The following is a 14760-nucleotide window of genomic DNA, read 5'->3' on the forward strand; positions in this document are numbered from 1 at the left end:
ACATTGGGCACTAGGTATGACTTCTTAAATACCAGAGCCTTTCTTTAGTGCTGTGGTTCATCTCTTCCCCCACTCCTGGTTTGATCAGTACACTTTCTTCTGTGGAGTAATTGTGTATGTGTGTTGATCTGTTTTCCATGTAATCCATTTATACGTTGCGTGCTTATTTCCAACCTTCCAGACTTCACTATGATGGTTGCAGAGAGTCTTCTATTCCAATATTCTTCTCCAACAAGATACATGCTAAACTTTTATTTAGATTTATAAAAAAAATCAGACATGGAAAGTGATAAAGTGATTTAACAACAACAAAATGAACCTATTTTTAATGAAGTAAATGTTGTGTGAGTGTGTGCAGAATGAAGGCTGGGGGAGAGGGGAGCATTAGTACCATTACAAACCTTCTTGTTAACACATGTCAGCTAGTTATATACAAGCACTAAATCTTAATGGTACCACCATGAGCATAACATGGGAGGTTTTTTTCTCCTTCCCCCCTTTTATATCTCTCCTTATTGCTAGACCTACATATTCAATTGCTCAGATTTCATCCTGTTTCCTAGTGCATAGATTTGAATGCCCTAGTATGTGTCCCATTTAGTACAATCCCTTTAGCCCATGACTCTTCCTGGCTTCCCTTACCATCTGGTCCTTGGCTATGGAGAGGAATTTTTCTTGTATATGCGTCTCCGTAGCAACGAGTTTGCAGTTGATATGGAAAGTAAGCAGTTGCCCTAGCAACAGAGTTACTGATGTGGCAGATCCTCGGCTTTCAGGGTAAAGGCCTGTGACGCTTCAAATGCATTATGCAGGTCTGCTGTAATTATGGAAGTGCCCACTAGTGCTGTTGCCGATTAAGGGGACCGTGAACATCTTTTGTTGCAGCCTTTGTTTTTTTTGGGAGGCATGGAGCTGGCTAAAGTATTTGCCCTTTGGGGGCCTTTGGGGGTAGCAAGGTGTTGGCTGCAGACCATGTGGCTTTGTGTGTGTTTATAGGAAACGGGAACGAAGTTCACCGTGAGGACATTTGTTCCCATCCTTTGCCTTACTGAAGGGAGTTCCCTTCTGAGCCTATGAGGCAGAGGCTGCCAGCCATAAATTTTCTGGTGCCTTTTCTTGTCTCTCTCCTCCTCCTCCTCCTCCTTCCTTCCTTCCAACTGTCCTTCCTATGATTTCTCCTCTTGGCTTCTGTGAACCTCCTTGCAGAAGTTGACATTCTCCTTGCCCTGGTTTATTTCTCTCCTCTCCTCTTCCATGGTATCTCATCAAGTATTTAAGCTTCTGGGAAGTGCCTCCTGCTAAATGATGGAGAATTTCGGTTCAGTAAGGGGAGGAGAACATTCCAAAGCCTGCTGAGCATTTGCTATTCGACTTCCCACCCCCAGGGAAGTCTAGCTGTATTCCATTATACAGGCAAATGCTGGGATCACCCTTTCTTTACAAGAATTGGTGCTTGCAGAGAAGCTTCATCTGAATGCAGTTTTGAAAACCCAAACATTAGCATCCCTTTGTGTGTACCTGCATGCAAATGGTGACACACACCACTATCTCAAGATTTGTGGGGTGGGTGGGTGTGGTTGCTTTAAGGCTAAAACTCTAGATTCCTTCTCCTCTACTGTTACTGTTTTGAATCTGTAGTGGAGGCAGTTTTCAGTAAGTGTGTTTAGGAATCTTCATTCACTATGATCAAAGAGTTTGGCAGTCCATATAGAGTCCTAACGATCTGAGCTTACATTCCTAAGAAGGAAAAAGAAATCTGGTCCTAGTGATTGCTGAGCTGTGAAGTTTTGTGATATGGGCAGATGTTTTGCTTTTTGCAAAAGAAGAGAGAGTTTCTGGTAATATTCGTTCAAATCTGCTGTACCAGTTGCTTCTGCCTCTATAAAAGTATAATTATTTCCTATATGGTACAGGGGCAGGTGAATTGTACAGTGGTGCCCCGCAAGACGAATGCCTCGCAAGACGAATAACTCGCTAGACGAAAGGGTTTTGCAGTTTTTGAGCTGCTTCGCAAGACGAATTTCCCTATGGGCTTGCTTCGCAAGACGAAAACGTCTTGCGTTTTTTGCAAGTTTGTTTCCTTTTTCTTAACACTGTTAATACAGTTGCAACTTGACTTCGAGGAGCAACTCATAGAACGCGGTGTAGTAGCCTTTTTTGAGGTTTTTGGCAATTTTTGAAGCTTTTCCAAAACTTTTCCGACACTGTGCTTCGCAAGACGAAAAATTCGCTAGACGGAAAAACTCGCGGAACGAATTAATTTCGTGTTGCGAGGCACCACTGTACCACTATAAGCAAGATACTCCCACCCCCCCAAAAAAAACCCTATTTGTACAAGTCCCTTTCACATGTACAGGAGGTAAGCAGTTTTGTGCCCGCTCACAGCCACTTTCCCTGCTACCCCTATGGATGCATCTAGGTGATGGCATGAAATCCTGTGTTCACAGGCTTTATCCACAGCATGGACTCTAGCTACTCACGTGGATGTGCACAGTCAGTTTTTTGCATCTTCATATTAATATGCATATAAGGTGAAAAAGTGGAACAATCCTGCTCTCTACTTCCACCCTTCCCCTAAAATTTGTTCAGCTGAACATGTGAAAAGTGTTGCAGTAAAACCTGGATCCTCCATTTAGTTTCCTAGTTCATATGTCATCAAAAGGAAGTGAGTGGCTTGTTGTTTTCCTGGTGTAAATTCCAGCAGTCCTCTTGAGTTCTCCTACATCACCATCTCAGTTGGAAAAAAAGGAAGAGATACGCTTCTCCTTAGTCCTAGCCTTTGGACCCATCAAGGGATATTAGTGCATTGAGGGGAAGGGGCATAGGGTACCTTGGTGAGCAGTCACTAGAGCTCTGCTGCACTACTTTGGGAAGGATTCTTTCTAAATTACGTAGATCCTCTGCTCTGAGGAATTGAAAACCAAGACTCATTGCTGTAACCTTGTTTGGTTCTTAGAGAGGTCTGTTCCTTGCAGCAGACCTGGTGGAAAAAGCTATGTTTAAATCCCTGACATAATTTTATTGTTTATTGTTACCCAAGTGGCACCATTTTGCACGGTGTAAAGGTCTTATTCCTGTGTTCTTCATCCCTTAGTTAATAATATTCTGCCAGTCAACAGAAGGAAGTTTGGCCATCTCTACCTAACGGTTATGATAATTATTTTTACGGTGTTCTGTTGCTTACTGCTTTGATAGCTCTGCATAATAATAATAATTTTATTTTATATATATATATATGCAAACTTCAGTTGGGTTATCTGTCAAGAAGGACTATTATTATTGTTATTGTTATTGCATATACATATACACATATACATATACATATACACACCTGATGTAGGTATGTTTGGTTTGAAATAAGTACCAAAGAGTTATGGAGGGTTTACACCCAAGCTAGTGTACAATGGACTAAGAGCTAAATCAGGTTTCTCAGATGTGTCTCTCTGTGTGTTGGCTTGCTTGATAACGGGAGGGGGTGGGAAATTTGAATACATTTTCGTCGAAAAAAGAGATTAGGTAGTCATGTAAGAACAAGCTGTTTGTTCCATCACCACAACATGGGAAGACAGTTGCATAACCTTGTTTTGGGCAATCAAGTAGGAGAGTGTTGCGCTGAAATCTTGTTTGCAAGAGCAGGCTGGGATGGTGTGTTTTTTTAAATAAAACAATTAAAATTATAACAAGTTCCTTCCCTTGTCTTACTTTGCTCTGTTGCGTTGCATTATACCGCTGCTATGTGCAACCCACCTAAGTATGCATTTTATATCGTATCTTTCAGTCAAATTATTCTCACGGTAGCCGACATGTTGTAATAAAACATACCTCATTGAAACGCCTCAGATATACACGTGTGCGCACATCCCTTCCAATCAGGATTTGAGCCCCATCATGGGACTGAAACAGCCTTGGTCCCGCTGGTCAATGATCTCCAGCAGGCTAGGGACAAGGGTGAAAGCTGTTTCCTAGTTCTGCTGAATCTCTCAGCAGTTTTTGATACCATTGACCATTGTATCCTTCTGGACCGACTAGAAGGGTTGGGAGCTGGGGGCACTGTCATACAGTGGTTCCGCTCCTTCCTCCTGGGCCGTGTCCAGAAAGTGGTGTTGGGGGATGAGTGTTCAGACCCCTGGACTCTCACTTGTGGAGTGCCTCAGGGCTCCGTCCTCTCCCCCAAGCCTTTCAACATCTATATGAATCCGCTGGGAGAGATCATCAGGGGTTTGGGCTGAGTGTTCACCAATATGTGGATGATACCCATCTTTACCTCTCTTTCAAATCGGAACCAGTGAAGGTCCTGTGTGAATGTCTGGAGGCGGTTAAGGATGGATGGTGACTAACGGATTGAGGTTGAATCCCAACAAGACAGAAGTGCTGTTTTTTTGGGGGGGGGGGGCTCCCTGGTCCTGAACAGGGTAACTGTGCCCCTGAAGGACCGGGGTACAGCCTGGGAGTCTTTTTGGACTCCCAACCATCCATGGAGGTGCAGGTCAATTCTGTGACCAGAGCAGCTGTCTTCCAGCTCCATCTGGTACGCAGGCTGAGACCTTCCCTGCCTGTAGATTTTCTCACCAAAGTGGTGCATGCTCTGGTTATCGCCCGCTTAGATTAATGCAGTGCACTCTATGTGGGGCTACCTTTGAAGGTGACTCAGAAACTACAACTAATCTAGAATGCAGCAGCAAGACTGGTGAGTAGGAGTGGCTGCCAGGACCATATAACACCAGTCCTAATGGATCTTCACTGGCTCTCTGTATGTTTCTGAGCACAATTTAAAGTGTAGGTGCTGACCTTTAAAGTCCTAAACAGCCTTGGCCCAATATACCTGAAGGAGTGTCTCCACCCACTTCGTTCAGCCCGGACACTGAGGTCCAGCTCTGAGGGCCTTCTAGCGGTTCCCTCACTGCAAGAAGCGAAGATACAGGGAACCAGCAGAGGGCCTTCTTGGTAGTGCTGCCCTTCTCTGTGAACATCCTCCCTTCAGATGTCAAGGAGATAAAGAACTGCATGACTTTTAGAAGATATCTGAAGGCAAGGTGCGAGATTGGTTACATTATGCTCAAATTCAAGAGGTATTCAAAATGGACAAAAAAGTGGGTTTCCAGTTGGAGAAATCGAAACTGGAGACGGAGTTACTAGAACCAAAGACTAAGGTACTTTCGAGGATGTATGACTTGCTGCTTAAATGGAACACACAGGATGAGACAGTTAAATCTGCTATGATAAAATGGGCACAGGATGTAGGACACAACATTATGTCTGAGGACTGGGAAAGGTTATGGAACACCGGTATGAAATTCACGGCATGTAGTGCCTTGAAAGAGAACATTATGAAAATGGTATACCGGTGGTACATGACCCCAGTCAAGTTGGCTAAAATATACCATCTTTCTGATAATAAGTGTTGGAAATGCAAGGAGGCAGAAGGGACATTCTTTCACCTCTGGTGGACCTGCCCGAAAGTAAAGGCCTTTTGGGAAATGATACATAATGAGTTGAAAAAGGTATTCAGATATACCTTTTCTAAGAAACCAGAGGCCTTTCTTCTGGGCATGGTGGACCGGAAGGTGCCAAAGAAGGACAGAACCTTGTTTATGTATGCAACCACAGCAGCTAGGATTCTTATCGCAAAGTTCTGGAAGACACCAGATTTACCCACACTGGAGGACTGGCAGACGCAGCTGATGGACTACATGGAGTTGGCAGAAATGACCGGCAGAATTCGAGATCTGAGCGAAGAAACAATGGAGGAGGACTGGAAAAAATTTAAGGACTATTTGCAAAAACATTATAAGTTGTTTGAGTGTTAAGATTATGCACGATTAAGAAACGTTATGCTTCTGCAATTTATTTTAAGTAAATGATAAAGTAAGTATTGATGGAAAAAAATGAGACAAACTAGAAACAAAATATTATGTTTATTAAGAGTGTTAAAATTAAATTACAAATTTTTGAAATTGGTAACATAATAAATACAAAGGTATAATAAGTTGGGAAATAAGATAATAAATTGCTGAATTGGTTAGAATGATGAACGCAATGCTGAGAGGATGCGAGGAGGTCCAAAAAGATGTCGAAAAAATTTTATAATGATCTTTTCTTTTTTCTATGTTTTTCTTTATATATATGGAAAATGTTTCTTGTATATTGTTGTTCAAACAAATTTGTTCACCTATGGAAAGAAACGCAATAAAAAATTTTTATAAAAAAAAATAGAAGATATCTGAAGGCAGCTCTGTATCGGGTAGTTTTTAATGTTTGGTGTTTTGCTATGTTTTATATACGCTGTAAGCCGCCCAGAGTGGCTGGAAAACCCAGCCAGATGGGCAGGGTATAAATAATAAAATTATTATTATCATCGCATAGGGGGTCCTCAGTAATTAGCTAATTGGGAACCACTATCTTAAGCCCTAGGCATCCACATCCAGTTTGGCTCAAGTTCCAATGATCTTCCTCCTGCTCTCCTCAGCCCCTTCTGCCTGGGGGAGAGGGGGGCTCAGTAGGTTTTTGTAGGAAGCATAGCAGAGAAGATCATTAATTGTTGTACAAGGTGACCTGGCAATGAAGGTCTTTTTTTCTGGTTGAGTAGCGTCAGAATGTCTTTGAGAAGGGATTGGGTGAGGGGAGGTATATATTTCTTTGAGGGGCACAATATCCTAGGAATTCGCTCAGGAAAAGTCATTCTCTGGGTGATATGCTCCTAGAAACTGTGGAGATTGTAGTCTTAATCTGCTAAAGCATCATTTAAGGTACAGAAATTAATTGATATTTACTGGACTATAGACTTATCCCTCCTTACAGTCTATAACTTGCCAAAACTGAGGTAGGAGAACACATATTTTAACCGAGATGTCAGTTAAAAAGAGATATTTCATGAAGTGAAACATTATCTGGAAATAATTCCGTTTCTCAAACCTTAAATTTAGGATGATGCTTGCAGTTTGTATTAAAATGAGAGATGGGGTGCAGCAGTGTTGTTGATATGACTAATCTTGGCCTTCCACACTGGCAGATATTTTTACACATCAATACTATTTTTTGCTGGTTTCACATGCTTTCTCTGCTTCTTGTGGACTAAAAATAGACTTTAAAAGAACAACAACCCGAAAAGCGTTGAGGTGTGACTTCTTAAAATATATTGCCCAAATTAAAAAAACAAAAACCTGAATGAGATGCTTTTTCCTTCTGTGGCAATTAAGACCCGACTTTCTTGAAACAGCCCCTGTCCAGGAGTACAAAATATGCACCCCATTTTTTTTTCTTTTTAAAAAGAGGATTGGCTTTAAAAATTTTCCTGAGAGAACATCTAATTTAGCCTTCAGTTCAAGCAGTATATCTGCTTGGTATATGTACAGGCTTTAAAATAAAAAATGGATATTTCTCTTTTAAGTGGCACCTTTATTGTGGTATAGCATGGTAGATGATATTCTTATTTCATTATCCTTAGCATTACTCTTCTTTCCATTTTTTTGTCTTAAAAGCTTTTTGATGTGTCTCTGGATAATTTTGCCTTTCAAAGCAAAATACAAGTAGTAAATCTAATTGTGTGCTTTTAAAAAATAAATAAATGTGATTCCTTGTTTACTTTTTACCTGTTAGGTTTCTTTAAAAAGTTACTTATTTAAATAAAATTGTCAGCTAGAAAAACAGAACTAGGGTGTTGATAATTTTGATTTGGCATCCTTGGAGAATGAAAAACAAGTATTTTGAAAATATTTCTGCACGGTTTTCTGGTTTTCTACATGGTTTCTGGGCATCCCATTGATTCCGTATTCCTGGAATTTCGTTGCTGTTGCTGGAGGGTTTTTTCTCTCTCCCAAGAAGGATGGCACTAAATGGACGCCAGCAATTTTTAAAGTTATGGCCAGTTATTTTCTGCAGCTTTTAAAGGAATTGCAATATATTCTTTTCCTTAACGAAACACACTTCTCTTTTAATTTTTCCATTATGACTATGACATTGCATGAGCTTCTTCCTCTTCTAAGGTACTTTCCCTAACTTTGCTTCATCCAGATCCTTTATCTCACTTCAATTTGTCTACGGTTCTCGTCAGCAGCTAAGTTTAGTGAGGGAGAAATTGGACCCGGGTCAGGGTAGAGGAATATACACCTAGGTTCATAGTTTAAGGGCATCAGTTTGTGTATATATGTGTACATATGCCAAGGCTACTTTGTGCTTGTAGACAGCTGTCCTGGTGTTTCCTTAAACACCACAGAAATGGAGCTGTTCTTCTGCTCCTCACATGGTTCTCCGTTTTCATCCGCCGCCATTCAAAAAAATGTAAGGAAGAAAGTTTGCTTGTGGTAAATTTCCAGAGCCGTTTCACATAAACAGTAGAGCGGTCTCCAGAGTCCTCATTTTGCCCCTTGGTGGGTAAGCTGTTATTCACGTGCAGAAGGTGCTAGGTTCAATTCCTGACGTCTCCAGGTCATGCTCGTTCAGGGGAGGGGGGAAGGCTCCTGTCTTGAGACTTTGGAGAACCACTGACAGTCAGTGTTGACAGTGTTGAGTTGAATGATCTGGTGGTTTAATGTGGCATGTGTCAAGTTTCCTGTTTAGAAGTTTATGGGTGGCATTCGCCCAAAGTACCCGGTCAGAAGAAGTACTGCACAAGGACTTCTGCTTGTGCAACAGGGTCCGTCCCCCCCATCATGTCTCCCCTGAAATTGGCTGAGGGGGAAGCAGTCAGTGCTCTTTTCTGCGTGTCTTTTGTAAAGGACTTGTCCGTTCCCATTTTTAAAAGAAACGTTTAAGAGGAATACGGTCCACTCTACACCCTTTCCAAGACCAGAACAAATGTAATTATGATCTTGTGGCTGGCAAATCCATCTGTGTTACAGAAACGAGTCCTCCCAGTTTTCATTGGGACCACAGCTCATGGTCTCTCTCCCCCCAGCTGAAATACTGATGAAAATTGTGCCCCAGGTGGGCTGCTTAGCCTTAGGGAAAATGCTCCCTTGGGGTTGATGGGAACCGCCCCGCTCCACCAGGTTAATTGCAGTGCGGCAGTGGGAGTAGGTAGGTTTGCGACTGGGGAAAACAAAACTTCTACTCCCCTTGTGCTGGGATTTTTATGTAAAGCTGTTTCTTTTTGCCTAGTATTAAATTTTAAAACACATGTATACACCCCAGGTCTGATTGCTACCCAAGCAAGGTGGCGCTGTGGGTTAAACCACAGAGCCTAGGACTTGCCGATCAGAAGGTCGGCGGTTCAAATCCCCGCGACGGCGTGAGCTCCAGTTGCTTGGTCCCAGCTCCTGCCAACCTAGCAGTTCGAAAGCACGTCAAAGTGCAAGTAGATAAATAGGGACCGCTCTGGTGGGAAGGTAAACAGCGTTTCCGTGCACTGCTCTGGTTCACCAAAAGCGGCTTAGTCATGCTGGCCACATGACCCAGAAGCTATACGCCGGCTCCCTTGGCCAATAAAGCGAGATGAGCGCCACAACCCCAGAGTCGGCCACGACTGGGCCTAATGATCAGTGGTCCCTTTACCTTTACCCTTACCTACATGGGGGTTATGTTCTGGGGATCACAACTAAAGTCAAAATCGCATAAAAGTCGCATAAAGTCGAAACACATTGGGTGCAATGACAGGTGGGATTACCAAAGTCTTTTTTCCTGGACATCCACCCCCTTTCTGCCCTTTAAAAAACCATTTAACACACACACACCGACAAAAAAAAAAGCTTGTAAAGCTGAAAGTTCACAAGTTAAATGTGCATAAGTTGTGGGCTTACTGTAATGTTTAGTTTGGGAAAGCGTCATGCGACTGTTGCCCTTCTCTGGTTGGTACTGGGTGTCTGAAGACCTGATCCTGTTCCTACCTTGCACATAATAGACTTGATCCTAGCTGGTTCTTGTTAGATAAATGTTACACAAAAATGACAAGCCTTTCTGCGATTGCAGTTCCAGAGGAATTCAGTTATTTCCGTAAGTATGTGTGCCATTTGCCTCTGCCTGTGTTGCAAACTGTAGAGATTTAAAACACATACAGGCTAAACCACTATTCTGTAACATACTGTTTCTACCATTATTGCCTTACCTGCTTGGTGTTGTTGGATATAAAAAAGCACGTGGCTTCAGGTGGTGAGGGGTAGGTTTAGATGTTGGCCAAGCATCACTTTGGATTGCTGATGGCTGGCGCTCTTCCCTTTTACTGAATACAGTAAAATGTCAAAATGTGTGCAGGGCATGTTATGGTATCCAGAGGAGGGGGAAGGAGAGCCAGTGTGGTGTAATGGTTGGAGTGTTGGACTATGACCTGGGGGAGCAGAGTTCGCATCTCCCACTCAGCCTCACTCACCCCACTGGGTGACCTTGGGCCAGTCACCATGTCCTAAGCCTGTGAGGGTTGTTGTGAGGATGAAAGGGAGAGGAGGAGAATCATGTACACTTCCTTGAGCCCCTTGGAAGATAAAGGTGGTGTATTATGTATGTAAGTATGAATGAATAAATAAATAAGAGGGCCATAGTTGTGTTGGTAAACTGTGTGCTTGTAGTAGTGCTGCCCTTTTCATAGGAATTTAGGAAACTGCCTTATGCCAGGGCACACATCTAGCTTTGATAGCACAGTTGATTAGAGTGTGGAACTGACAACACCAAGGTTTCAGGTTGAATTCCCCATAAGGGTCAGCTGTATATTCCTGTATTGCATGGAGTTGGATACTGGATGATCCCCAGGGTCCCTTTCAGCTCTATGATTCTATGAGTTATCCTGTTCTATGAGCCCAACATTGCCTGACTGGCAGACAGGATACGGGTAGTGCTGTGGTCTAAACCACTGAGCCTCTTGGGCTTGCCAGTCAGAAGGTCGGCGGTTTGAATCCCCACAAAGGGGTGAGCTCCCGTTGCTTGGTCCCAGCTCCTGCCAACCTAGCAGCTTGAAAGCATGCCAGTGCAAGTAGATAAGTAGGTACAGCTGCGGCAGGAAGGTAAACGGCGTTTTTGTGCACTCTGGCACTCATCATAGTGTTCCGTTGCGCCAGAAGCGGTTTAGTCCTGCTGGCCACATGACCCGGAAAGCTGTCTGTGGACAAAGGCCGGCTCCCTCAGCCTGAAGCGAGATGAGCGCCACACCCCATAGTCTCCTTTGACTGAACTTAACCATCCAGGGGTCCTTTACCTTTTACCTTAGCCTCTGACTGGCAGTGGCTCTCCAGGGTTTTGGGCAGAGGCTCTGATTGACAATTCCTTTTTTAGAGAGCCACTTGGGAGGAAGTGAGCCTATTGCTCTGAAATAGCCTATCTAGCACCTCCCAGAGCCCAAGCCACCTCTCTCAACTCTCCTCTGGGATGGGGAAAGCTGGTACCCGTTGAGGGTCTTGGTTTTGGCTCTCAGCAGTTCACTTGCTGCCCCCCTCCCCTTATGCTAGAGTAGTGCAGAGGCCGTGGTATCGCTGCTCACTAATGCTCAGTTTGTTCACCCAGGACCAAAGACCCAGGAGTTAGTTTTCAATCAAAGGTCTAAAGCTATGAGCTGAAAAGTACCATTTCCCCACAAAAGTAGTCCTGCTAATGCCTGCGTGCTTGGAAACCTTGCTCCTGGCTGCCACAAAAATTTTGCCTCTAGCTATTGGAACTTAAGCTGTGTCTCTCTTCCCTCAAGCTATAGCTGAGTTCTTAATTTCTTAGGCTTCGTCATAGGGAGAGCCACCGGTAGCAGAAACACTGAAGTGGTTTAAAGGCATGAATGTATTTATTACACCTGATGCCTTTCCCTCCAAGGAGATTAGGGCAGGGTTCAGGGTTCAAAATGATCAAGGGGGATGGATTCAGGGCAGATAAAAGAAAGCACTGCTTCACGGAGCGTATCGTTAAACTACAGAACTTGCTCTCACGCATAGCTGTCAACTTACAGATTTGAAAATAAGGGACCAGCAGCCTCAAAAATAAGGGATCAGCAGCCAAAATAAGGGATTTTAGTCAACCAGCAGCCAAACGAAGCCTCAAGCGGTGGGTCCCACAGCGCAGCAACCCGGCAAAGGGGATGCAGCAAGGAAAACCACCGTCACCTCTCCGCTGGGAAGCGCTGAGCAAAGGCGAGTCCCCAGGCAACGCGGCCGATTTGATCGGCACAAGGCATGCAAGCTCCACCCCCCCAGTTGTTCTTAGACTCCTTATTGGGTGAGCAACGCAGCCAAGCAACACAGTTGGAACCTCCCTCCTCCCTGGCCGGCAGGGAGGGAGGGAGAGGAGCTGCTTCCTTTGAAACCCGGGAAATTTAAGGGACATCATCAATAAGGGACAGCAACGGGACACAGCACTAGGATAAAGGACTTTCCCACCAAATAAGGGACGGTTGACAGCTGTGCTCTCACGGGAGCCAGTGATGGTCACCAACCTGGATAGCTTGAAAAGAGGGTTGAACAAATTCATGGAGGATAAAGCTGTCAAAAGCCTACTAGCTGTGATGGCTATGCTCTGCCTCCGCCAGTAATGCTCCTGAATGCTAGCTGCTGGAAACCACAAGAGGGGACAGTGCTTTTCTGCTTATGTCCTGCTTTGAGGGTTTCCCACAGGCATATGGTTGGCCACTGTGAGATCAGGACACTGGACTAGATAGGCCAATGGTTGTTTATCTTCGCAGCAACCCTGCGAGGTAGCTTGGGAATGAGAGATAGTGGCTGGTCCATTGTCCTTGGTTGAGTGGAGATTTCAACTCGAGGCTTCCCATGCCTCAGACATTCTGACCACTACCACCACCCCACCCTGGCTTTCCAAACGATAGCCAAGCCTGTGAGACAATATGAAACTTGGCTCCAGTTTTGAAATAAGCTACAGGCTTTTATGATGCGTCAAAGTCTGTGGGGAATAGACGTATCCAAGTGCGTCCAGGATTGTGTTCCCAGTCTAGGCCCGAAATAGCGTGTGAACTAGGTCATATTCATATTGGATATTGCTCATTTCCAATGTTTGTACTTGTCTAGTACTACTGTCCACTTTTAAAAACTTTAATTCTGCGAAACCTATATAGACTGCATCAAGGGAAGTAAGCCTAAAAGGCTTGGCTTGGTTCAGTCTCCCTTCCTTTCCCTCCTAATTTTGCAAGAAATATGTGTAAAAGGGACCCCTGACCATTAGGTCCAGTCGTGACCGACTCTGGGGTTGCACGCTCATCTCGCTCTATAGGCCAAGGGAGCCGGTGTTTGTCCGCAGACAGCTTCCGGGTCATGTGGCCAGCATGACTAAGCCGCTGCTGGCGAACCAGAGCAGCCCACGGAAACGCCGTTTACCTTCCCGCCGGAGCGGTCCCTACTTGCACCTTGATGTGCTTTCAAACTGCTACGTTGGCAGGAGCTGGGACTGAGCAACGGGAGCTCACCCAGTCGCGGGGATTCAAACTGCCGATCTTCTGATCGGCAAGTCCTAGGCTCTGTGGTTTAACCCACAGCGCCACCCGCGTCCCTAAGATATATGTGTAGTAGGCGACAATATTAAATGTAGGGGTGTGTTGGAAGAGAATTTATATGCAGGAAGAACATCAAGGAAGAGGCTATTTACTAAGGCACCACGGGCCATAAAGGGATGAAGGAGCTTGATCAAATTTGCTTGGGGGAAAACTCCATCGCAAGCACATGGACTCTATCAGCCATTTCCAACCTGGTGCCCTGGTGGACTCTAATTCCCACCCCCCTTTCTGGACTTCCTTCCCCAACCATTAGCCATCCTGACTGGGGCTGATGGGTGTTGCAGTCCAAGACATCTGAAGAGCCCCAGGTTGAGGGTAGGCTGGACTATATCACAGAATCATAGAGTTGGAAGAGACCACAAGGGCCATTGAGTCCAACCCCCTACCAAGCAGGAAACACCATCAGAGCACTCCTGACATATGGTTGTCAAGCCTCTGCTTAAAGACCTCCAAAGTAGGAGACTCCACCACACTCCTTGGCAGCAAATTCCACTGTCGAACAGCTCTTACTGTCAGGAAGTTCTTCCTAATGTTTAGGTGGAATCTTCTTTCTTGTAGTTTGGATCCATTGCTCCGTGTCCACTTCTCTGGAGCAGCAGAAAACAACCTTTCTCCCTCCTCTATGTGACATCCTTTTATATATTTGAACATGGCTATCATATCACCCCTTAACCTCCTCTTCTCCAGGCTAAACATGCCCAGCTCCCTTAGCCGTTCCTCATAAGGCATCGTTTCCAGGCCTTTGACCATTTTGGTTGCCCTCCTCTGGACACGTTCCAGTTTGTCAGTGTCCTTCTTGAATTGTGGTGCCCAGAACTGGACACAGTACTCCAGGTGTGGTCTATGAGTGCTTTGTCTTGGCATTCAGTAGAGTGAGAAATTCTCTGTTGACAAAGGCTTGGCCTCCTGTTTGCTGGACACCTGACACTTCGCTTCTGCCTAATGTTTTCCCTCTGCATGTTGTGAAAACTTGCTGAGTGCTGCCGATGGGAACTTGCCCCAGGTATACCTTAGAAAATGCGCAAGGCGATTTGGTGGCTCATCTGAGTAGACCTTCTTTATGTACTTAAGGCATGGCTGTTTATTTTTTAATCCCTTTAAACATTTGTAATGTAGATAGTAATGTAGGAAGTGGCAAAATTAAAATGAGGGTCTCATTTGTTCTCCTGGTAACAGTTTTTGTTATCCTCAGAGAGCCTTGAAATAGTCAGCTAGGTTTGTAAGGTGGAAGTGCAGTGTATTTTAGGTTGCAAACCTATACACACCTGCATGTCAGTAAGGCTGAGTGTACCCACCATCCATTTAAAGGACATGATTTCCCCCAAAGACTTGGATCCTCATTTAGCACATTTGGT

At 44.4% G+C, this 14760-nt stretch overlaps 1 protein-coding gene and 1 pseudogene across 8 annotated transcripts in view; one reads left to right on the forward strand and one right to left on the reverse strand.

Annotated features, from left to right (window-relative positions):
• FOXN3 (forkhead box N3) overlaps window positions 1-14760 on the forward strand; it is a 146510-nt gene that overhangs the window by 20200 nt on the left and 111550 nt on the right. The gene's annotated exons all lie outside the window — the stretch shown is intronic.
• LOC308575691 (lysosomal enzyme trafficking factor pseudogene) overlaps window positions 1-14760 on the reverse strand; it is a 31623-nt pseudogene that overhangs the window by 4179 nt on the left and 12684 nt on the right. The window contains exon 1 of one of the 4 annotated variants that reach the window (XR_014013515.1): window positions 643-658. The exons of the other annotated variants lie outside the window; for them this stretch is intronic. The product of XR_014013515.1 is annotated as a lysosomal enzyme trafficking factor pseudogene (transcript). Of the gene's footprint in view, window positions 1-642; window positions 659-14760 lie in introns of those variants that run through there. 4 annotated transcript variants of the gene reach the window in all.

The sequence above is a fragment of the Podarcis bocagei genome (assembly GCF_964188305.1).
Source record: "Podarcis bocagei genome assembly, chromosome: 1".
Taxonomy (NCBI): Eukaryota; Metazoa; Chordata; class Lepidosauria; order Squamata; family Lacertidae; genus Podarcis; species Podarcis bocagei.